Below are 22,642 nucleotides of genomic sequence, written 5' to 3' on the forward strand. Positions count from 1 at the left end.
AAATATCCTCCTTTTACAACTATTCATCATCATATTATATGTAGAGTGTCTAGTTAGGGAAAAATAGAATAGTATACTATTTAATTTAATTTTTTAACAAAAGTAAAAATCCATATATATATATATATATATATATATATGATTAAAAGGGATAGCATGTTTGGCAGTGGGAATACATGTGGAATAGGCATATGTAAAATCTTAAAATTTTGAATTTTCCATTCGGGTGCACCAAATTACAATTGCAGATAGGAATATAATAAGAATGTGTATTCCAATTTCAGCCCAAAAATGAACATTTCCAATTCCACCTAAATAGGTAGAATTGGCATACATATTCCTATTCGAGTTTTATTTATTTTAGTAAACATAAATATTTGAGTCTATGAATTCCCCTTCAAATTCTGGCTAAACAAAATAGAGAATAAGAATATTTATCCCTATTTTCTATTCTAGAATATTAGTTCCTATTCCCATATTTCTATTCCCACGGCCAAATGGGCTCATCAATTTATGTTATTACAAAATAGAACAAGGACCCTAGTTTATAAAAAAAAAATAAGAGCAACCCAAATTGACCTTATAAATGATCATTTATGATATGTCCCAACAAAAGAAGGACCAATCAGAATAAGGCCTTATGGACTTTACAATGGATGTCCTGACCATTATGTGGGGTACTTTTTATACTTATTTTATCATGCATATACGATTATTCTCTTAAAAGCTCCTCAAAAGAAATGAAATCAAAATAGGTTAAAAATTGAAGAATAGATGTTAGAACTAACCAGTGGCTATAGATGGAGATGAGTGAAAAGTGAAATGAGGGTTGTAGTTCAAACTTGGTAAACTCCTTTAAATTTGAAGGACCTAATTATGAAAGGCCACATTATCTCCCCCTATATCATCATTGACATTGTTCCAACAAAGGTTATCCCAAAACCCAACCCTAAAGCAACCATGGACACATTTTCATCAATTACACTCCACGACGACTTGAAGTTGCTCACAAATGGGACTACAAAAGTTTTGTTCTCTAGGTTGCAACTCTGCAAAGGGACCCTGTGCAAGCATGGAAGATTATTCCATAATGATTTTGTAGTGAACGTATTGAACTATGGTCCTTTGGGTATTCATTCATAGAGTATGTTGGGAATAAATAGAACACTTAGTGCTCATTGAGTCTTGGTGATGCTCACATAGGTGAAGCACTGAGACTTCCTCAAAGGTCACCTATCCCATTATGAATCTAGCTCAAGCACTCTAAACTATGGAATTCCCTCCATAATTAAACCCACTCTGCTTGCAACCTCATTTTAAAAACCTTCATGAAGTGTTGTGCCTTATGAACCATTCATTAGAAAGCCCCTTAAACTTATCAATTGTTTATCTATATTTCTAGCTATTTCATTTTGATGATAGACTATATATTGTGATTCAAAATATTAATGAAAAGATAATAGACAATTGAATCTAAATGTTGCAGAATGTGAATAATTACCTATGACATTGTTAAGGCCAAGTGTCAAATAAAGAAGAGAGGTGAAATTTCTAAAAGAAACTGGGACATTTCTAGAAAGATAATTCTAGGACAAACATAGAAGTTTTAAAATGTGCAGAGAACTAAATTGTTCAGGTATCACATTTATAGAATGCTAAACATCCATTGTCACTACATGATATCGAGTAAAGCATGGCAATGAATTAAAAATAGGATAGTGAGATACATATTTAGTACACAAACACTTTTCCAAGTTCTTAGTGTTGTGTTCATGTAGTGCCTAACCTAGTTTGCATTTTTCTATTGTTGCCAAACTCTTTCTTGGTGTATTTTCTATTAATTAAGTCTAATTAAAAGATTTAATTAATGATGTAATTAAATGGTAAATTAATATGATATTTTAATATTTATTTTTATTTAATTAATTGGGAAAATAATTAAATTTGAAGATAAAAGTTATAAGTTTAAATTTGGAATGTGATAATATTTATTTTATTTAATAATAATATATTTAGAGTTAATTTTTAAATAAATGATAAATAATATTATTATTTAAGTTAGTAAATATTTTATCAATTAAGTTTCAAAAATAAATTTAAAAGTGGAAAAGATATTAAAATTATCAAAAGATTTTAGATCGCATGATGCGTGCATGTGATTAAAATATATTAAGATAAAATAAGTGGATTTAATAAAGTGACTACATGAGATTTGAAATTAATAAATTAATTTAAAAAGGATTCAAGTGAATATTAAATAAAGAAATTTAATTAAATAAATTAATGTGCATTATTTTAATATTTATTCACATAGGAGTATGCGAGCTCTCGTGAGTTGTCATGTTGACAACACAAGAGTTTGCACTCTAATCATGCACGTGTTGTCTACACTGAGGAGTTAGCACATTATTTGAGCACATGGTGTCTACAACATTCTAGACTCCTCATCATATTTATCTTCTTATTGTGGAAGATATGTGCTTAGTTGTCGTGCTTATCTCCTAGTTCTTTCTAGAAATATTCTAGATGCATCTTAGAGTCCTTTATATAGAGGCTCTCCTAGTATACTTCTACATCCTCATATGCTTTTACAAGCACTCCTAGTTACTTGGGGGGAGGTTTTGGTTCTTGGAGAAATTGCGTATGTTGGAGAAGGAAGGAAATTTCAGAAAGGAGAAGGTTCTAACAGAAGGAGCTTCTCTACAATTTTTTGAGACATAGCAAATTAGCATCAGTGTCCAGGTAGGCACTCATGATTATTTCGTATATTTTACTACACTCTTTCTCTTCTTGTCTTCATCATGTCTATTATGTGTGTTTGAATAATTCTCTATGAATGAATCTTTAATTTTTTAATTTGGAATTTGGGCATGCATATTGTTTCATTCAGTTATAGGAACTAAAAATATTATTGCAATCTCCCCTAGTAGAATCAAGATTTCGACATTGATTCGAGTTTGGGTTCGAATTAAAATAGAATCTTATTATTATGCATTAGTTTTATATGATTTGTTAACTAATCTAATTTAATTTTATTAAGATTAGTTAATAGTAGAAGAAGTGTAATTAATTATTAGTCAATTTAAATAAATGAATTTTTAAATGAGGGCAAAGTAATAGAAAAGAGATATTAATAAGTGTTTAGTGGAATTAAATAATTGAATTATTAATGAAATTGATTTTTCTTAAAATCAATGAAGATTATTTTAAATAAATGATTGCCTTTGAGTGTTTTAATGAATTTTCAAATTAATTATTTAAAAAAGATAAGTATTATTCTAAAGATTTGAACAATGGGAGATGCTCTTGGAATTAAGGGAGTTTCATTTAATTATTAATAACATTGATTTTAGTAAAATAATGCAATGATTTTATTAAAAGTCAATGGGAATTAGTTTAATGATTTAAATAAGTAAATAATTATCTTTTGACTATTTTAGAAAATTGTTTAAAATAATGGAGGGATAATTCTATGTTTTATTTGAAAAGATAAATGGGTTGACTTGGAGATTAAATGGAGAATCTTATACGCTTGATAAATACTTGAAATAAATCTAAAAACCTCATGTTTGGCTTAACCATGTGATTGCAAAAGAAAACTAAAACATGTGTTTGTTCCTCTATGATGTTTGTTATTTGAATATCTGGATGAGTTTAATTATTGGGGTGAATGAAGAATGCTCTTACCTAGAATATACTTTGAAATGAAAATTGAAACCTCTTACTTGGCATAACCATGTATTTGCATCTTGATTATCTTTGGAAATTGAATGGGGTAATTTTGTATTCTATTTGAGCAATCAAATGAGTTAAACCATATAGAGTAAGATGTACCTCTTTAAATTTGAAAGCTCACACTGAAGTGAAAATTGGAACTTTACTGTAAATTGACATTGTGTGTTCAGAGCTAAACCCAAAAATGAAACTTACATTGTTGTATGTATATTGTTTGTGTTTTGGGATTTTGGGGTTGACTAGATTGATCTCGATCTTTCTAAACCCAACCATGCTAATGTGATGGTATGCTCTATGAGATGTGTGTATTTACTGATTGTTATTACTTTCTAGTATTCTTGTGTGAAGCTAAGGTGTATGTATTTGAGATACATGACTTAACCATTTTTGTGTCATTGATCAATTGTACTTGGATTACTTTTCAGTTGCCTTAATGGGACTGAAGTGTTAGTTTTTTTATCTTGATGATGTCATGTTATGACATGTTTGACTTGACCATTTTGGATTCTTCGATCAATATTTTTTTGAGATATTTTCTAGTTGCTCGTGGAGAACCGATGAATATTATGGTTTATCATTTAATGCCTTTCAGTTGGTTGTGAAGAACTATTGTGAGTATTATGATTGTCTTTTGTTGCTTTTTAGTTACTCATGGAGAGCTTATGATGTTTTCCAGTCATTTGTTTAGAACTGAAATGATTTTATATTGCTCTTTGATTTGTGATTTTCATGAAACTTTACCAAACTAGGTTATATAATTGAGGTTTTGTGAGATATCCTTTATACTATTTATGTGGCTAGATGTCATGATATGTCCTGTGATTCAAACTGGAAATTATATTTATGAGGTTTTCTTTGTGGAGCATTTATGTGTACTTTGGTGGAAGTACCAACTTATTTTCAAGTTGCCAGTTAAATAACCGAGTTTGATTATTGTGAATGTTGTGGTATGGGACACAACTGTGTCTTATGTTCTTAAAAGAGGTTGTTTAGGTACATGTCTTTGGGAGTGGCTTGTAGTAGGGGTCCGAGGCCCAAAGTGGTCAGCACCAGGGTAACCTATTACAAGTTATGTAATAAGTGATAATCTAGTAATTAATAGTTTAGGGGAAACACACTAAAAAGATAAGTTAGAGATATTTGACTCGCCCATGCCTTAAGTGCTTGTATAGACTAAGGATGGGAATGGTATGATTTCCTCATCTTCATGAGAGGGCTTTTTGGTTCCACATGTGCCATGTTGATGGTCCAGGGTTTAGAGTAACTAGTCCAGGGTAACTCAATGTTTGAGAGTCTGCGGTGTAATGAGAGGCTAGTCTAGGGTAACTCAAGTAGCCATGTGATGACACTCCCTAGAATGTAGCCTAAGTCTCCTCTATAGATTTTGTGCATACCTTTGGTGGTGTACTTATTGTTGAATGTGTTTATTATGGTTATTTACATTCATTGATGATGATTGGTGATTTTTGGTTGATGTACTCTTGACATGTGGGTTTTTACTTGAGCCTATCTCTTCCAGCGTTGGATTTCTTTACCTTCCTTCTATTCTTGAATCATTATGCTGGATGTTATTTGTTAACATGATTCTTTATATTGATGATTATCATGTGATAGATGATGCTATTTACTTATAGAATCATCCTATGCTTTTTCCATGGTTAGATTTCTTATGTATATGTTGTAGCATGTTGGATTTCTTTCTGCATATGATGTAGTATGTTTTAGGAGTGACATTCCTACTATGATAATACCAATGATCTCTTCAGTGACTTGGGATGTTATGCACAGGCGATGGCTAGGGCCCACGATGGTCTAATGATGTTATTGATGGTAGGGAGGAACCGTGCACTTAGTGTGTTTTAAGATGGATGGTTATCTTTTATGATGGTTGTTATATCTTTATTTATGGGTGGATGTATCATGTATGTTAATGGTTTCATTTACCTTATTGCACTTGTATCATGGATTCAATGAGGATGATGTATCTTTATTTTTACATATGTTTAATCTTTTAAGCTTTTCATACCCTGTGACATGTACAGTGGATGATTGTGTATTCCAAATGTAATTGCCAAGAGCCATTTGGAACGAATGTATAATATGGACATTGGACTTTCTATTATTCTTTAATGTGGATGTGGTAGTTGTTAGACTTTGTATTAATTAGATTAAGTGTGACTTAACATCTTGGGATCCTTAAGGAATGTAACTTGCTATGTATGTTTAGAGTTGATTGTATGTTATTGCTTCTACTTCTATGTGTATGATGATGTCTTTCTTGTTTTAAAAAAAAATTGGTTGGTAAATTTAGTAAAACTTTAGGTTAATTCCTTTGGATCCCTTGGCGGGGCATTACATCTAGTATCAGAGCCTGAGTTTCTACATGGGAGCTCTAGGTATATTGGAGCACCACTAGTGTTAACTAGTTGAACAAAAAAGAAAACTTTGAACTATCATGTGTATCTCTTTCAAATTGGAACTTGAAACTAGGTGAGTTGAAATAGGACTTAAACTGTTACTTGCATATTTTTCATACTTGAACACTTAGGTTTCAAACCTAAAATTATACTAAAATTTAAACATGGGCAAAACTGAAAATTGAAACATATTCTAGTTGTAAAACATGTATCTTTCATCTATACTTTAAGGTAGTATGTGTTAGATCATCTTTAGGAGCATTATGTTGATCCTTTGTTTGGAGTGTCTAGGGAATCCATTTTAGTAATTGTTAAAAGAAAGAATGTTGGATCAATGTGGTTTTTGGTTTATTATTAAACTGGAATCATATTGCTCTAACTGTGTTGTAGTGTCCCCAGTGGAATCATATCCTCCTACAGGGGGAAAGGGTTCAATGGGACCTGCACAGTGAGTTCTTCAGTATTATCATTCATGTAGGCTTCCAAGAGTAAGCCTAATTCTAGGGGGTGGATGTAGTGCCTGCCCTAGTTTGCATTTTGCTATTGTTGTCGAACTCTTTCTTGGTGTAATTTCTATTAATTAAGTCTAATTAAAAGATTTAATTAATGATGTGATTAAATAAAAAATTAATATGATATTTTAATATTTATTTTTATTTAATTAATTAAGAAATTAATTAAATAAAAATAATTAAATTTGAAGATAAAATTTATAAGCTTAAATTTGGAACGTGATAATATTTATTTAATTTAATAATAATATATTTAGAGCTCTTTTTTAAATAAATGCTAAATATTATTATTTAAGTTAGTAAATATTTTATCAATTAATTTCCAAAAATAAATTTAAAAGTGGAAAAGATATTAAAATTATTAAAATATTTTAGATCGCATGATGCATGCATGTGATTAAAATAGATTAAGATAAAACAAGTGGATTTAATAAAGTGAGTGCATGAGATTTTAAATTAATAAATTAATTTAACAAGGAGTCAAGTGAATATTAAATAAAGAAATTTAATTAAATCAATTAATGTGCATTATTTTAATATTTATTCACATAGGATTATGCGAGCTTTCGTGAGTTGTCATGTTGACAGCATAAGAGTTTGCACTCTAATCATGCACGTGTTGTCTACAGTTAGGAGTTAGCACATTATTTGAGCACATGGTGTCTACAACATTCTAGACACCTCATCATGTTTATCTTCTTATTGTGGAAGATATGTGCTTAGTTGTCATGCTTATCTCCTAGTTCTTTCTAGAAATATTCTAGATGCATCTTAGAGGCCTTTATATAGAGCCTTTCCTAGTATGCTTCTATGAGCACTCCTAGTCACTTGGGGGGAGGTTTTGGTTCTTGGAGGAAGTGAGAATGTTGGAGAAGGAAGGAATTTTCAGAAAGGAGAAGATTCTAAGAGGAGGAGCTTCTCTACAATTTTCTGAGACATAGCGAATTAGCATCAGTGTCCAGGTAGGCAGTCATGATTATTTCACAATTTTTACTACGCTCTTTCTCTTCCTGTCTTCATCATGTTTGTTATGTGTGTTTGAATAATTCTCTATGAATGAATCTTTAATTTTGTAATTTGGAATTGGGTCATGCATATTGTTCCATCCAGTTATAGGAATTAAAAAATATTATTGCAATCTCCCCTAGTAGAATCAAGATTTGGAAATTGATTTGGGTTTGGATTCGAAATAAAATAGAATCTTATTATTATGCATTAGTTTTATATGATTTATTAACTAATCTAATTTAATTTAATTAAGATTAGTTAATAGTAGAAGAAGTGTAATTAATTATTAGTCAATTTAAATAAATAGATTTTTAAATGAGGGCAAACTAATAGAAAAGAGATATTAATAAGTGTTTAGTGGAATTAAATAATTGAATTATTAATGTGATTGATTTTACTTAAAATCAATGAAGATTATTTTAAATAAATGATTTCCTTGGAGTGTTATAATGGATTTTCAAATTAATTATTTAAAAGAAGATAAGTATTATTCTAGAGATTTGAATAATGGGAGATGCTCTTTGAATTAAGGGAGTTTCATTTATTTATTAGTAACATTGATTTTAGTAAAATAATGCAATGATTTTATTAAAAGTCAATGGGAATTAGTTTAATGATTTAAATAAGTAAATAATTTTCTTTTGACTATTTTAGACAATTGTTTAAAATAATAGAGGGGTAATTCTATGTTTTATTCAAAAAAATAAATGGTTTGACTTGGAGATTAAACGGAGAATCTTATATGCTTGATATATACTTGAAATAAAATTTGAAGGCTTCATGTTTGGCTTAACCATGTGATTGCAAAAGCAAACTAAAACATGTGTTTGTTCCTCTATGATGTTTGTTATTTGAATATCTGGATGAGTTTAATTATTGGGGTGAACGAAGAATACTTTTACCTAGAATATACTTTGAACTGAAAATTGAAACGTCTTACTTGGCATAACCATGTATTTGCATCTTGATTATCTTTGGAAATTGAATGGGGTAATTTTGTATTCTATTTGAGCAATCGAATGAGTTAAACCATATTGAGTAAGATGTACCTCTTTAAATTTGAAAGCTCACACTGAAGTGAAAATTGGAACTCTAATGTAAATTGACATTGTGTGTTCAGACCTAAACCCAAACATGAAACTTACTTTGTGGTATGTATATTGTTTGTGTTTTGGGATTTTGGGGTTGACTAGATTGTTGACCAATCTTAGGTTGTTACCAAAGGCTTGAGGGTTATGTGTTTGCGATGGCATGTTGATGTTATTTGATCTCAATCTTTCTAAACCCAACCATGGCAATGTGATGGTGTGCTCTATGAGATGTTTGTATTTACTGATTGTTATTGGTTTCTAGTCTTCTTGTGTGAAGCTAAGGTGTATGTATTTGAGATATATGACTTAACCATTTTTGAGTCATCGATCAGTTGTACTTGGATTACTTTTTAGTCACCTTGATGGGACTGAAGTGTTTTTTTTTTTTTCTTGAGGATGTCATGTTGTGACATGTTTGACTTGACCATTTTGGAGTCTTCGATCAGTATTTTTTTGAGATATTTTCTGGTTGCTCGTGGAGAACCGATGAATATTATGGATTATCATTTAATGCCTTTCAGTTTCATGTAAATAACTATTGTGAGTATTATGATTGTCTTTTGTTGCATTTTAGTTACTCATGGAGAGTTGATGATATTTTCCAGTCATTTGTTTAGAACTGAGATGATTTTATATGGCCCTTTGATTTGTGATTTTCATGAAACTTGGCCAAACTAGGGTATACACCTGAGGTTTTTTTGAGATATCCTTTATACTATTTATGTGGCTGGATGTCATGATATGTCCTGTGATTCAAATTGGAAATTATATTTATGAGGTTTACTTTGTAGAGCATTTATGTGTACTTGGGTGGAAGTACCAACTTATTTTCAAGTTGCCTGTTAAATAACCGAGTTTGATTATTGTGAATGTTGTGGTATGGAACACAACTATTTTTTATATTTTTAAAAGAGGTTGTCTAGGTACATGTCTTTAGGAGTGGCTTGCAGTAGGGGTCCAGGGCCCAAAGTGATCAGTACCAAGGTAACCTATTGCAAGTTATGTAATAAGTGATAATCTAGTAATTAATAATTTAGGGGAAACACAATAAAAAGATAAGTTAGAGATATTTGACCCGCCCATGCCTTAAGTGCGTGTATAGACTAAGGATGGGAATGGGATTATTGCCTCATCTTCATGAGAGGTCTTTTTGGTTTCACATGTGCCACGTTGAGGGTTCGGGGTTCAGAGTAACCAGTCGAGGGTAACTCAACGCTTGAGAGTTCGAGGTCTAATGAGAGACCATTCCAGAGTAACTCAAGTAGCCATGTGATGACACCCACTAGAATGTAGCCTGAGTCTCTTCTATAGAGTTTTTGTGTACCTTTGGTGGTGTACTTATTGTTGAATGTGTTTATTATGGTTATTTACATTCATTGATGATGATTGGTGATTTTTGGTTGATGTACTCTTGACATGTTGATTTTAACTTAAGCCTATCTCCTCCAGCACATTCTTTGTTGGTTTTCTTTAGCTTCCTTTTTTTCTTGGATCATTATGTTGGATGTTATTTGTTAACATGATTCTTTATATTGATAATTAGCATGTGATAGATGATGCTATTTAGTTATAGAATCATCCTATGCTTTATTTTGCATGGTTAGATTTCTTATGTATATGTTGTAGCATGTTAGATTTCTTTTTGCATACGATGTAGTATGTTTTAGGAGTGACATTCCTACTATGATAATACCGATAATCTCTTCAGTGACTTGGGATGTTATAAGTAGACGATAGCTAGGGCCCATGCTGGTCTAATGATGCTATTGACGGTTGGGAGGAACCATGCAGTTAGTGTGTTTTATGATGGATGGTTATATTTTATGATGGTTGTTATATCTTTATTTATGGGTGGATGTATCATGTATGTTAATGGTTTCATTTACCTTATTGCACTTGTATCATGGATTCGATGAGGATGATGTATCTTTATTTTTACATATGTTTAATCTTTTAAGCTTTTCATACCCTGTGACATGTATAGTGGATGATTGAGTATTCCAAATGTAATTGCCAAGAGGCATTTGGAACAAATGTATAATATGGACATTGGACTTTCTATTATTCTTTCATGTCGATGTGGTAGTTGTTAGACTTTGTATTAATTAGATTAAATGTGACTTAACATCTTGGGATCCTTAAGGAATGTAACCCGCTATGTATGTTTATAGTTGATTGTATGTTATTGCTTCTACTACTATGTGTATAATTATTTCTTTCTTGTTTTAAAAAAAAATTGGTTGGTAATTTTAGTAAAACTTTAGGTTAATTCCTTTGGATCCCTTGGCGGGGCATTACATCTGGTATCAGAGCCCGAGTTTCTACATTGGGAGCTCTAGGTATATTGGAGCACCAATCGTGTTAACTAGTTGAACAAAAAAGGAAACTTTGAACTATCATGTGTATCTACTTCAAATTGGAACCTGAAACTAGGTGAGTTGAAATAGGACTTAAACTATCACTTGCATATTTTTCATACTTGAACACTTAGGTTTCAAACCTGAAATTATACTAAAACTTAAACATGGGCAAAACTAAAAATTGAAACATATTCTAGTCGCAAAACATGTATCTTTCATCTATGCTTTAAGGTAGTATGCCTTAGATCATCTTTGGGAGCATTATGTTGATCCTTTGTTTGGAGTGTTTAGGGAATCCATTTTAGTAATTGTTAAAAGAACGAATGTTGGATTAATGTGGTTTTTAGTTTATTATTAAACCAGAATCATATTGCTCTAAGTGTGTTGTAGTGTCCCCAGTGGAATCATATCCTCCTACAGGGGGGAAGGGTTCAATGGGACCTGCACAGTGAGTTCTTCAATATTATCATTCATGCAGGCTTCCAAGAGTAAGCCTAATTCTAGGGGGGTGGATGTAGTGCCTGCCCTAGTTTGCATTTTGCTATTGTTGTCGAACTCCTTCTTGGTGTATTTTTTATTAATTAAGTCTAATTAAAAGATTTAATTAATGATGTAATTAAATGGTAAATTAATATGATATTTTAATATTTATTTTTACTTAATTAATTGGGAAATTAATTAAATAAAAATAATTAAATTTGAAGATAAAAGTTATAAGTTTAAATTTGGAACGTGATAATATTTATTCAATTTAATAATAATATATTTAGATTTCATTTTTAAATAAATGCTAAATAATATTATTATTTAAGTTAGTAAATATTTTATCAATTAAGTTTCAAAAATAAATTTAAAAGTGGAAAAGATATTAAAATTATTAAAAGATTTTAGATCGCATGATGCATGCATGTGATTAAAATATATTAAGATAAAACAAGTGGATTTAATAAAGTGAGTGCATGAGATTTGAAATTAATAAATTAATTTAAAAAATAGTCAAGTGAATATTAAATAAAGAAATTTAATTAAATAAATTAATGTGCATTATTTTAATATTTATTCACATAGGAGTATGTGAGCTCTCGTGAGTTGTCATGTTGACAATACAAGAGTTTGCACTCTAATCATGCACATGTTGTCTACACTTAGGAGTTAACACATTATTTGAGCACATGGTGTCTACAAAATTCTAGACACCTCATCATGTTTATCTTCTTATTGTGAAAGATATGTGCTTAGTTGTCATGCTTATCTCCTAGTTCTTTCTAGAAATATTCTAGATGCATCTTAGAGGCCTTTATATAGAGGCTCTCCTAGTATGGGTCTACATCCTCATATGCTTCTACAAGAACTCCTACTCACTTGGGGGGAGGTTTTTGTTCTAGGAGGAATTGTGAATGTTGGAGAAGAAAGGAATTTTTAGAAAGGAGAAAGTTCTAAGAGGAGGAGCTTCTCTACAATTTTCTGAGACATAGCGAATTAGCATCAGTGTCTAGGTAGGCACTCATGATTATTTCGTGTATTTTACTATGCTCTTTCTCTTCCTTTCTTTATTGTGTCTGTTATGTGTGTTTGAATAATTCTCTATGAATGAATCTTTAATTTTGAAATTTTTAATTTGGGCATGCATATTGTTTCATCCAGTTATAGGTATTAAAAATGTTATTGCAATCTCCCCTAATAGAATCAAGATTTCGAAATTGATTAGAGTTTGGGTTTGAATTAAAATAGAATCTTATTATTATGCATTAGTTTTATATGATTTATTAACTAATCTAATTTAATTTAATTAAGATTAGTTAATAGTAGAAGAAGTGTTATTAATTATTAGTCAATTTAAATAAATGAATTTTTAAAAGAGGGAAAAGTAATAGAAAAGAGATATTAATAAGTGTTTAGTGGAATTAAATAATTGAATTATTAATGAGATTGATTTTACTTAAAATTAATGAAGATTATTTTAAATAAATGATTGCCTTGGAGTGTTTTAAGGAATTTTCAAATTAATTATTTAAAAGAAGATAAGTATTATTGTAGAGATTTGAATAATGGGAGATGCTCTTGGAATTAAGGGAGTTTCATTTAATTATTAGTAACATTGATTTTAGTAAAATAATGCAATGATTTTATTAAAAGTCAATGGAAATTAGTTTAATGATTGAAATAAGTCAATAATTATCTTTTGACTATTTTAGACAATTGTTTAAAATAATGGAGGGATAATTCTATGTTTTATTTGAAAAGATAAATGGGTTGACTTGGAGATTAAACAGAGAATCTTATACACTTGAAATATACTTGCAATAAAATCTGAAAACCTCATGTTTGGCTTAACCATTTGATTGCAAAAGAAAACTAAAACATGTGTTTGTTCCTCTATGATGTTTGTTATTTGAATATTCGGATGAGTATAATTATTGGGGTGAACGAAGAATACTTTTACCTAGAATATACATTGAAATGAAAATTGAAACCTCTTACTTGGCATAACCATGTATTTGCATCTTGATTATCTTTGAAAATTAAATGGAGTAATTTTGTATTCTATTTGAGCAATCGAATGAGTTAAACCATATCGAGTAAGATGTACCTCTTTAAATTTGAAAGCTCACACTGAAGTGAAAATTGGAACTTTACTATAAATTGACATTGTGTGTTCAAAGCTAAACCCAAACATGAAACTTACATTGTGGTATGTATATTGTTTGTGTTTTTGGATTTTGCGGTTGACTAGATTGTTGACCAGTCTTAGGTTGTTACCAAAGACTCGAGGGTTATTTGTTTGTGATGGCATGTTGATGTTATTTGATCTCGATCTTTCTAAACCCAACCATGGTAATGTGATGGTGTGCTCTATGAGATGTTTGTATTTATTGATTGTTATTTCTTTCTAGTCTTCTTGTGTGAACTTAAGGTGTATGTATTTGAGATACATGACTTAACCATTTTTGAGTCATTGATCAGTTGTAGTTGGATTACTTTTCAGTTGCCTTGATGGGACTGAAGTGTTTGTTTTTTATCTTGATGATGCCATGTTGTGACATGACCATTTCTGAGTCTTCGATCAATATTTTTTTGAGATATTTTTAGGTTGCTCGTGGAGAACTGATGAATATTATGGATTATCATTTAATTTCTTTTAGTTTCTTGTAAAGAATTGTTGTGAGTATTATGATTGTCTTTTGTTGCATTTTAGTTAGTTGTGGAGAGTTGATGATGTTTTCCAGTCATTTATTTAGAACTGAGATGATTTTATATGGCTCTTTGATTTGTGATTTTCATGAAACTTGGCCAAAATATGGGACACAACTATGTTTTATGTTCTTAAAAGAGGTTTTCTTGGTACACGTCTTTGGGAGTGGCTTGCAATACGGGTCAGGAGCCCAAAGTGGTCAGTACCAGGGTAACCTATTGCAATTTATCTAATAAGTGATAATATAGTAATTAATAATTTTGGGGAAACACACTAAAAGGATAAGTTAGAGATGTTTGACATACCCATGCCTTAAGTGCTTGTATAGACTAAGGATGGGAATGGGATTATTGCCTCATCTTCATGAGAGGGCTTTTTGGTTCCACATGTGCCATGTTGAGGGTTCGGGCTTCAGAGTAGTCAATCTAGGGTAACTCAACGCTTGAGGGTCCGAGGTCTAATGAGAGACTAGTCTAGTGTAACTCAAGCAGCCATGTGATGACACTCCCTAGAATGTAGCTTGAGTCTCCTCGATAGATTTTGTGTGTACCTTTGGTGGTGTACTTATTGATGAATGTGTTTATTATGGTTATTTACTTTCATTGATGATGATTGGTGATTTTTGGTTGATGTACTCTTGACATGTGGATTTTGACTTGAGCCTATCTCCTCTAATGCATTCTTTGTTGGTTTTCTTTACCTTCCTTTTGTTCTTTGATCATTATGTTGGATGTTATTTGTTAACATGATTCTTTATATTGATGATTAGCATGTGATAGATGATGCTATTTAGTTGTAGAATCATCCTATGCTTTATTTTGCATGGTTAGATTTCTTATGTATATGTTGTAGCATGTTAGATTTCTTTTTGCATATGATGTGGTATGTTTGAGGAGTGACATTCCTACTATGATAATATTGATGATCTCTTCGGTGACTTGGGATGTTATGCGCGGGGGATGGCTAGGGCCCACGATGGTCTAATGATGCTATTAATGGTTGGGAGGAACCGTGCACTTAGTTTGTTTTATAATGGATGGTTATCTATTACAATGGTTTTTATATCTTTATTTATTGGTGGATGTATCATGTATGTTAATGGTTTCATTTACCTTATTGCACTTGTATCATGGATTCGATGAGGATGATGTATCTTTATTTTTACATATGTTTAAGCTTTTAAGATTTTCATACCCTATGACATGTACAATGGATGATTGAGTATTCCAAATTTAATTGCCAAGAGGCATTTGGAACAAATGTATAATATGGACATTGGACTTTCTATTATTGTTTCATGTGGATGTCAAATCAAAAGTATTAACATTACACATAAAGTTTACCATCGAATACAAATTGGTCATAATAGTTGTCTAGCATAAGAAAACTAAGGAAGCCTAAAGGCTAAGAGAGAAACTAACTAACATAAACAAAATGAAACTAAAAGTACACTAGCAGAAGGACCAATCACTAGTTCCTCGAATTCTCTAGTAGTAGGCGAAGCTGGTCATCAACGAGGAAACTGTAAAGTGAATGGATAGTCACCACCTCTTTATCATCTGTGAAACCATTCTTTTGCATGAGGTAGAGCATAGAACCTATTGAGTGCATGACACAAATCAAGAAATTGGCTACCCTATCAAATTTATCCTTTAGGTCTGTGTTCCTTTTGATCAGATCAACAATGGAGCTTTTCAATTTTTCAAGCTCACGGTTCCCCTACATTTTTTCTTTGTTTCCACCATGGCATGTTTTTGTTGAATTTGCTCACCCCTTAGCTCCTTATTGTTGTCCTACCCTTCACCCCTGGTGATCTTCACCTAGGTGTAGCTACCTAGAATACCCATCCTAACTAGAAAAGTAAGTGTTCCTTATTCTTCAATATTCTCAAATTTTCTAGAATCCACGGTGATAGTACCAATTTTCAAAGTATCTAGAACCTTAGAGGGAAAAGGATTATCCTAACCTTCCTCCATAACATCCTCACTTTTATCCTCACTCTATTTTTCTTCCTCATCCTAGTCTCCATTGTTCCTTCTAGTGGCCATTTGTTTAGGTCTAGGGCCAAAAAAATTTCCCTGTGTCGTTAGACATAGGCATGTCAGAATTGACTAAGGGTTTTTTTCTCTCTCATCCTCCTAATTGAGTGGTTGAGCCCTTCCTAGAAGTGGTACCAATGTTATCAGCATCAAGGATTTCATTTTTTTTTTTCCATCTTAATCTTCTCAGTCAAGACAATGGGGTCCTCAACAAAATGGGCGGAGGAACTTTGGCCAATAATTTTTATGGGTGATAGGCTAAGGCTAAGAATTTAAGGGTGTTGGCCTTTGTAAAGTTCAAAAAGACAAAAAATCAAAGCTTGATGGTTGACATAATAATTTTTCCCTTGCTCACATTTCTTTCTAAGATTCCACACACAATCCTCAATGGAATGTAATAGGAGAAAAGAGAAGGAAATACAATCCTTGTTACAAAAGTGATTCAAAATAGGAGAACAATAGTAATAACAGACCTTGGGGTAAGTGCACCAAGTTGTAGTGCCAAAAGGGGGGAATAAGTGGACACATTTTTCTTGAAATCAGCAATTTCTGAACTTCAATAAGAATTTGAAGATAGTTACACTCAAATTTTTAAGATGTGACAAAAACAAAAGTCGTAGTCCTTTGAATCTAGTTTCTAAACTACTAATTTTTTTTCAAAATGGTTTAGTTTTAGGTCCTCAAAATAGGGGGCCATATAAAGTGGTGTTGTTTATTCCAAAAAAAATATAACACAGTACAAAGTGTGGTCCCCCTAAGATTTTAACTTCTTTTTTGAAATTCTTTAATCACTCTGGTCAAAAGTTACTTAACACTATGTAGTTTATCACAATTTTTTTGGGTAATTTTATAATGTGTTTTTTTTTTTAATGATTTTTTAACTAGACACATCCCAAAAATGTGAAATATTTGTGTGTTCCCCCTAGAAATAATTGAAAACTAATCTAAAATCAAATTTTTTTTTTTCAAAGTGTGTAGAATGGAGTCTAGTTTCTAAAAAACTAAGTTGTTACAAAATTTGATGAACAAGGTAAAATCTACAGCCCAATTAGTACATGGTGGTTTTTAGCAAAAAAATTAGACATACATTCAAAAGAAATTATAGATGAATGGCTTGAAATAGTACAATTTAAAAATAAAATATATGGTTATATAGCTAACACATGGACCTACAATGTCATGTAACCAGATCTTATCAATGCCCAACCATGAGAAATCTTGAAGGAGAGCACACAAGAAAAATTAATCATTTTTTGTATGTTTGTAGCAAAACACATCTCAAAGCTATTTATAAACTCCAAACCTTCGGTTGGATCTTCAAGGAAAAACCAAGCCTTAGGCTTGGTTTTAATGCAAAGCTTTGAATAGCACATACACACTATAGCACACGTGCCATTTAAAGCTTTTGAATTTGGGTCCCAATAGTGCATACAGAAGGAAGAAGAGATGCAAAGAAAAAGCAACAGAGAGGGGGGGATGGTTGTGTGTGTGTGTGTGTGTGTGTGTGTGTGTGTGTGTGTGTGTGTGTGAGAGAGAGAGAGAGAGATTAGGGGATGGGAGAGGGGAGAGAGAGAGTAGGGGATGGGAGAGAGAGGAAGTGAGAGAGAGTAGGGGTGGCATAGAGAGTACAGGATGGGAGAGAGAGGAAGTTTGAGAGAGAGATTAAGGGTGGCAAAGAGAGAGTACAGGATGGGGGAGAGAGATTGAGAGTAGGGGATGGAAGAGAGATGAAGTGTGAGAGAGTGAGTAGGGGTGGCAAAGAGAGCATGCGATGGTAGAAAGAGATTGAGAGTAGGGGATGGTAGAGAGAGATTAGGTAGTAGGAGAGGGAGCAAGAGAGGGAAAGAGAGAGGAGGATGGGAGTGTGTGTGTGAGAGAGAGTAGGGCATGGGAGAGAGTGTGAGAGAGTAGGGGTGGCAGAGAGAAAGTAGGGGATGGGAGAGAGGTGAAAGATAGAGAGAGTAGGGGGTGAGGGAGAGAAAGTAGAGAGGGAGAGAGTGAGAGAGAGATATACAATAGGCAGTGGAAGAGGGAGTGGGAGAGGGAGAGGGAGAGAGAGAGTGGGGATGGGAGTGTGTGTGTGAGATCTATAAAGTAGGAGATGAGAGAGGAGGGAGAGAGGTGGGGATGGGAGTGTGTGGTGTGTGTGAAAGAGAGAGTAGAAGATGGGAGATGGGAGAGAGAGAGAGTAGGGTATAAGAGAGAGAGAGAGTAGGCAGTGGGAGAGGGAGTGGGAGAGGGAGAGAGAGGGGGAATGGGAATTTGTGTAAGAGAGAGAGGAAGTGTGAGAGAGAGTAGGGGTGGCAGAGAGAGATTAGAGGGTGGGAGAGAGATTAAGAGTAGGGGATGGGGAGAGAAAGTGTGTGTGTACAAGATGGGAGAGAGAGATTGAGAGTAGGGGATGGAGGGGAGAGAGTACGTAGTGGGAGATGGAGTGGTAGAGGGAGAGCGAGAGGGAGGAGGATGGGAGTGCATATGTGTGAAAGAGATAGAGTAGGGAATGGGAGAGGGGGGAGAGAGTAGCTCAAGAGAGAGTAGGGGATGGGAGAGGGACTAAGCAATGGGAGAGGGAGTGGGAGAGGGAGAGAGAGGAGGGATTGAAATGTGTGTGTGTGTGTGTGTGTGTGTGTGTGTGTGTGTGTGTGTGAGAGAGAGAGAGAGAGAGAGTAGGTAGTGGGAGAGGAATGGGAGAGGGAGAGCAAGTGAGATACAGAGTAGTGTATGGGAGAGGAGAGAGAGGGGGGATGGGTGTGTGTGTGTGTGTGTGTGTGAAAGAGAGAGAATAAGAAATGGGGGAGGGGAGAGAGAGATAGAGAGAGAGTAGAGGATGGGAGATAAAGAGAGTAGGAAGTGGGAGAGGGAGTGGGAGAGGGAGAGAGAGGGGGGATGGGAGTGTGTATAAGAGAGAGAGTAGGGGATGGGAGAGAGAGAGTGAGAGTAGGGGATGAGACAAAGAGAGTAGAGAGGGAGAGAGTGAGAGAGAGAGAGAGAGATAGTAGGTGGTGGGAGAGGGAGTGGGAGGGAGAGAGGGGGGAATGGGAGTTTTTGTAAGAGAGATAGAGTAGGGGATGGGAGAGAAGAGGTGGTGGTAGAGGGAGTAGGAGAGAGAGGGGGGCAATGGGAATGTTTATAAGAGAGACAAAGTAGGGGATGGAAGAGAGTGTGAGAGTGTGAGAGAGAGCAGGGGGTGGGAGAGAGAGCTTGTATGGGATGGGAGAGAGAGAGAGTGAGAGTAGGGGATGGGAGAGAGTGTGAGAGAGAGTATGGGATGGAAGAGATAGAGAGAGACAGAGTAGGGGATGGGAGAGAGAAAGTAGAGAGGGGGAGAGAGTACTTGAGAGAGAGATAGTAGGCAGTGTGAGAGGGAGTGGGAGAGGGAGAGAGAGGGGGGATGTGAGTGTGTGTGTTTGTGAAAGAGAGAGAGTAGAGGATGGGGGAGAGTAGGTGATAGGATAGGGAGAGAGAGGGGGAATGGGAATGTAGGTAAGAGAGAGAATAGGGGATGGGGGAGACTATGAGAGTGTGAGAGAGAGTAGGAGGTGGTAGAGAGAGCTCGTACGGGATGGGAGAGAGAGAGTAGGGGATGGGAGAGAGTGTTAGAGAGAGTAGGGGATGGGAGAGAGTGTTAGAGAGAGTAGGGGATGGGAGAGAGAGTTAGAGTAAGGGATGGGAGAGAGAGAGTAGAGAGGGAGAGAGAGAACTTGAGAGAGATAGAGAGAGAGATAGTAGGTGGTGAGAGAGAGAGAGTGGGAGAGGGAGAGGGATAGGGGGGATGGGAGAGAAGAGAGAGGGTGGATAAGAGTGTGTGTTTCTGTGTGTTTCTATGAAAGAGAGAGAGTAGGGGATGAGAGAGAGAGTGAGAGTGTGAAAGAGAGTGGGGGGTGGCAGAGAGAGAGTATGAGATGGGAGGGATAGAGTGAAAGGATGGGAGAGAGTTTGAGAGAGAGTAGGGGATGGAAGAGAGTGAGAAAAAGTTGGGGATGGGAGAGAGAGAATAGAGAGGGAGAGAGAGAACTTGAGAGAGAGAGAGAGAGAGAGAGAGAGAGATAGTAGGTTGTGGGAGAGGGAGTGGGAGAGGGGGGAGAGAGGGGGGATGGGAGTGTGTGTGTGAGATCTAGTGAGTAGAGAATGGGAGAGGAGAGAGGGTGAGAGAGAGTAGGTAGTGGGAGAGGGAGAGTGAGAGAGAGAGAGTAGTGGATGGGAGAGGGGAGAGAGAGTAGGAGGAGAGAGAGAGAGGGGGGAGATGGGAGAAAGAGTAGCCTAATAAAGAGTAGGGATGGGAGTGTGTGAGACAGAGAGAGTAGGGGATGGGAGAGGAGAGAGAGAGTAGGGAATGGGAGAGGATACAAAGCGAGAGAGTAGAGGATGGGAGAGGATAGAAAGTGAGAGAGTAGGGGATGGGAGAGGGAGAGTTAGAGAGAGTAGGTGATGGGAGATGGAGTAGGAGAGAAAGAGTGAGAGAGAGAGTAGGGGATGGAGAGAAGAGAGAGACCGAGAGAGAGTAGGGGATGGGGGAGGGGAATGAGAGTAGGGAGAGAGAGGCTAGGGGATGGGGGATGGTGCAATAAGGAGAGATGTATTTTGACATAGGGCATACACACTATAGTGCATACATGCTTTATAGTGTGTACACACTATGTCAAATCACCCAAAAATGGTAAAAAGGAAAGTTTGGGTCCCATTTCATCCAATCTTTGGTTTTGGTCTATTGTGCATTCTATTGTTCTAATAGAAAACATGGGTTTCAACATAGTAAACACTATTTGAAGACTCTTTGAAGCTAGCAAACACCAAATTCAATCATTGGATACATGATTTGAAGATTTTTTGAATATTCTTTTTATAGAAAAGGTTAGTGCAATCCTTTTTAAATATTGTTTATTGATATATAGATACAAATTTGATTATAATTTGACATGTTGTTTAATATATAGTGAATTCATTGAAATTTGTATGTTTGAATGAAATGTTATTTCAAAATGGTTAGAAATTTGACAAGTTGTTTGATGTATATTGTGTATTCATTCAAATAATTGAAATTTTTATATGTATTTGAATGATTTGTAATTTACACACTATAAGTAATGCAAATGTTTGAATAATTTGACATGTAAAAATCATCATCATGCCAAGGAAGAAACCAAAAACTCAAACAAATGAAGATAGGGAGAGAGATTTGGCAATTAAAAGAGATAAAATGAAACCTCTACGTGAACAAAGAAAACTTCAAAGCAATAATGAAGAATTCACTTTTGAAGAGGATCAAAAACCACCGATACAAAGAAACAAAGAGGAAGAATTGGAAAGACAAAGAGAATGAATGAGACTATTACACTCAAGAAGATAGTTGAATTGTGAAGCTACACTATCTTCCAATGTTGGAGTCATATCGTCCTCTCATGTTGAAGAGACACTAATTTGTAGATCCGATGATGTACATACTCCATCATGTCATGTTGAAGACACAACATTAATACATCAAATATATGATATTCCATCATTTGTATTTTATTGCTAAGGCACATCATCTTTAGTTCAAGGTACGCAACACACTCAACCTTATGTTGATGTTCAAAATGTTGAGGGAATGGAAAAGATTATAATGCCTTCTAGAATTCATCTTAGGAGACCAAAATATTTGATTGATATTGATACTAACATTTTGAAATCAATGCCTGACAAGATTAGCAAGCATAATTGTCAAAGAAAAGTTAATCGTATGTGGAGATTTTTTTTGAAGAATTAAATATTATAGGTCAATAAAAATTATTTGTTGAAATGATGAGGAAGTTGAAATTTAGGCCTATCATGAAGATTCTTGGGCTAAGAACGATGGACAATTCAAATAAAAAATGCATTATGAAGAATCTAATGAGTACTTATGACAAAGTGGGTTCTAAATCACGCACCAAAGATAGTAATATCACAAGACAAGTACTTACATTGACAATAGTAAGTAGCCAAATAAAGAATGCTTGACTCATGAGAAAGACAAGAAAAATATTAAAAATTGGTAGTGGTACTCTAAGGAGAGGCATGCTAAGGCATGAGAGATTGGAAGATCCAACTAAAAATGAGTTATGGACATTTATCAGTGGACTATTGTGAAAGGATAAAGAAATTATTGAAGCTTTGAAATTATTGATCAAATATTTTTGAGAAAATAACATATGTGTTTCCCCTAATCAAAGAGATTTTGTAAGAAGGAGGATTGGTAGCCAAAATCGTGACCCACATGTGAATGTATCCTCAAATTCAAATAAGTCAAAGATTTTTTGAGATAGGTA

Source organism: Cupressus sempervirens, chromosome 8, assembly GCF_028749045.1.
Source record: "Cupressus sempervirens isolate cs-2001-9-10 chromosome 8, ASM2874904v1, whole genome shotgun sequence".
Lineage (NCBI taxonomy): Eukaryota > Viridiplantae > Streptophyta > Pinopsida > Cupressales > Cupressaceae > Cupressus > Cupressus sempervirens.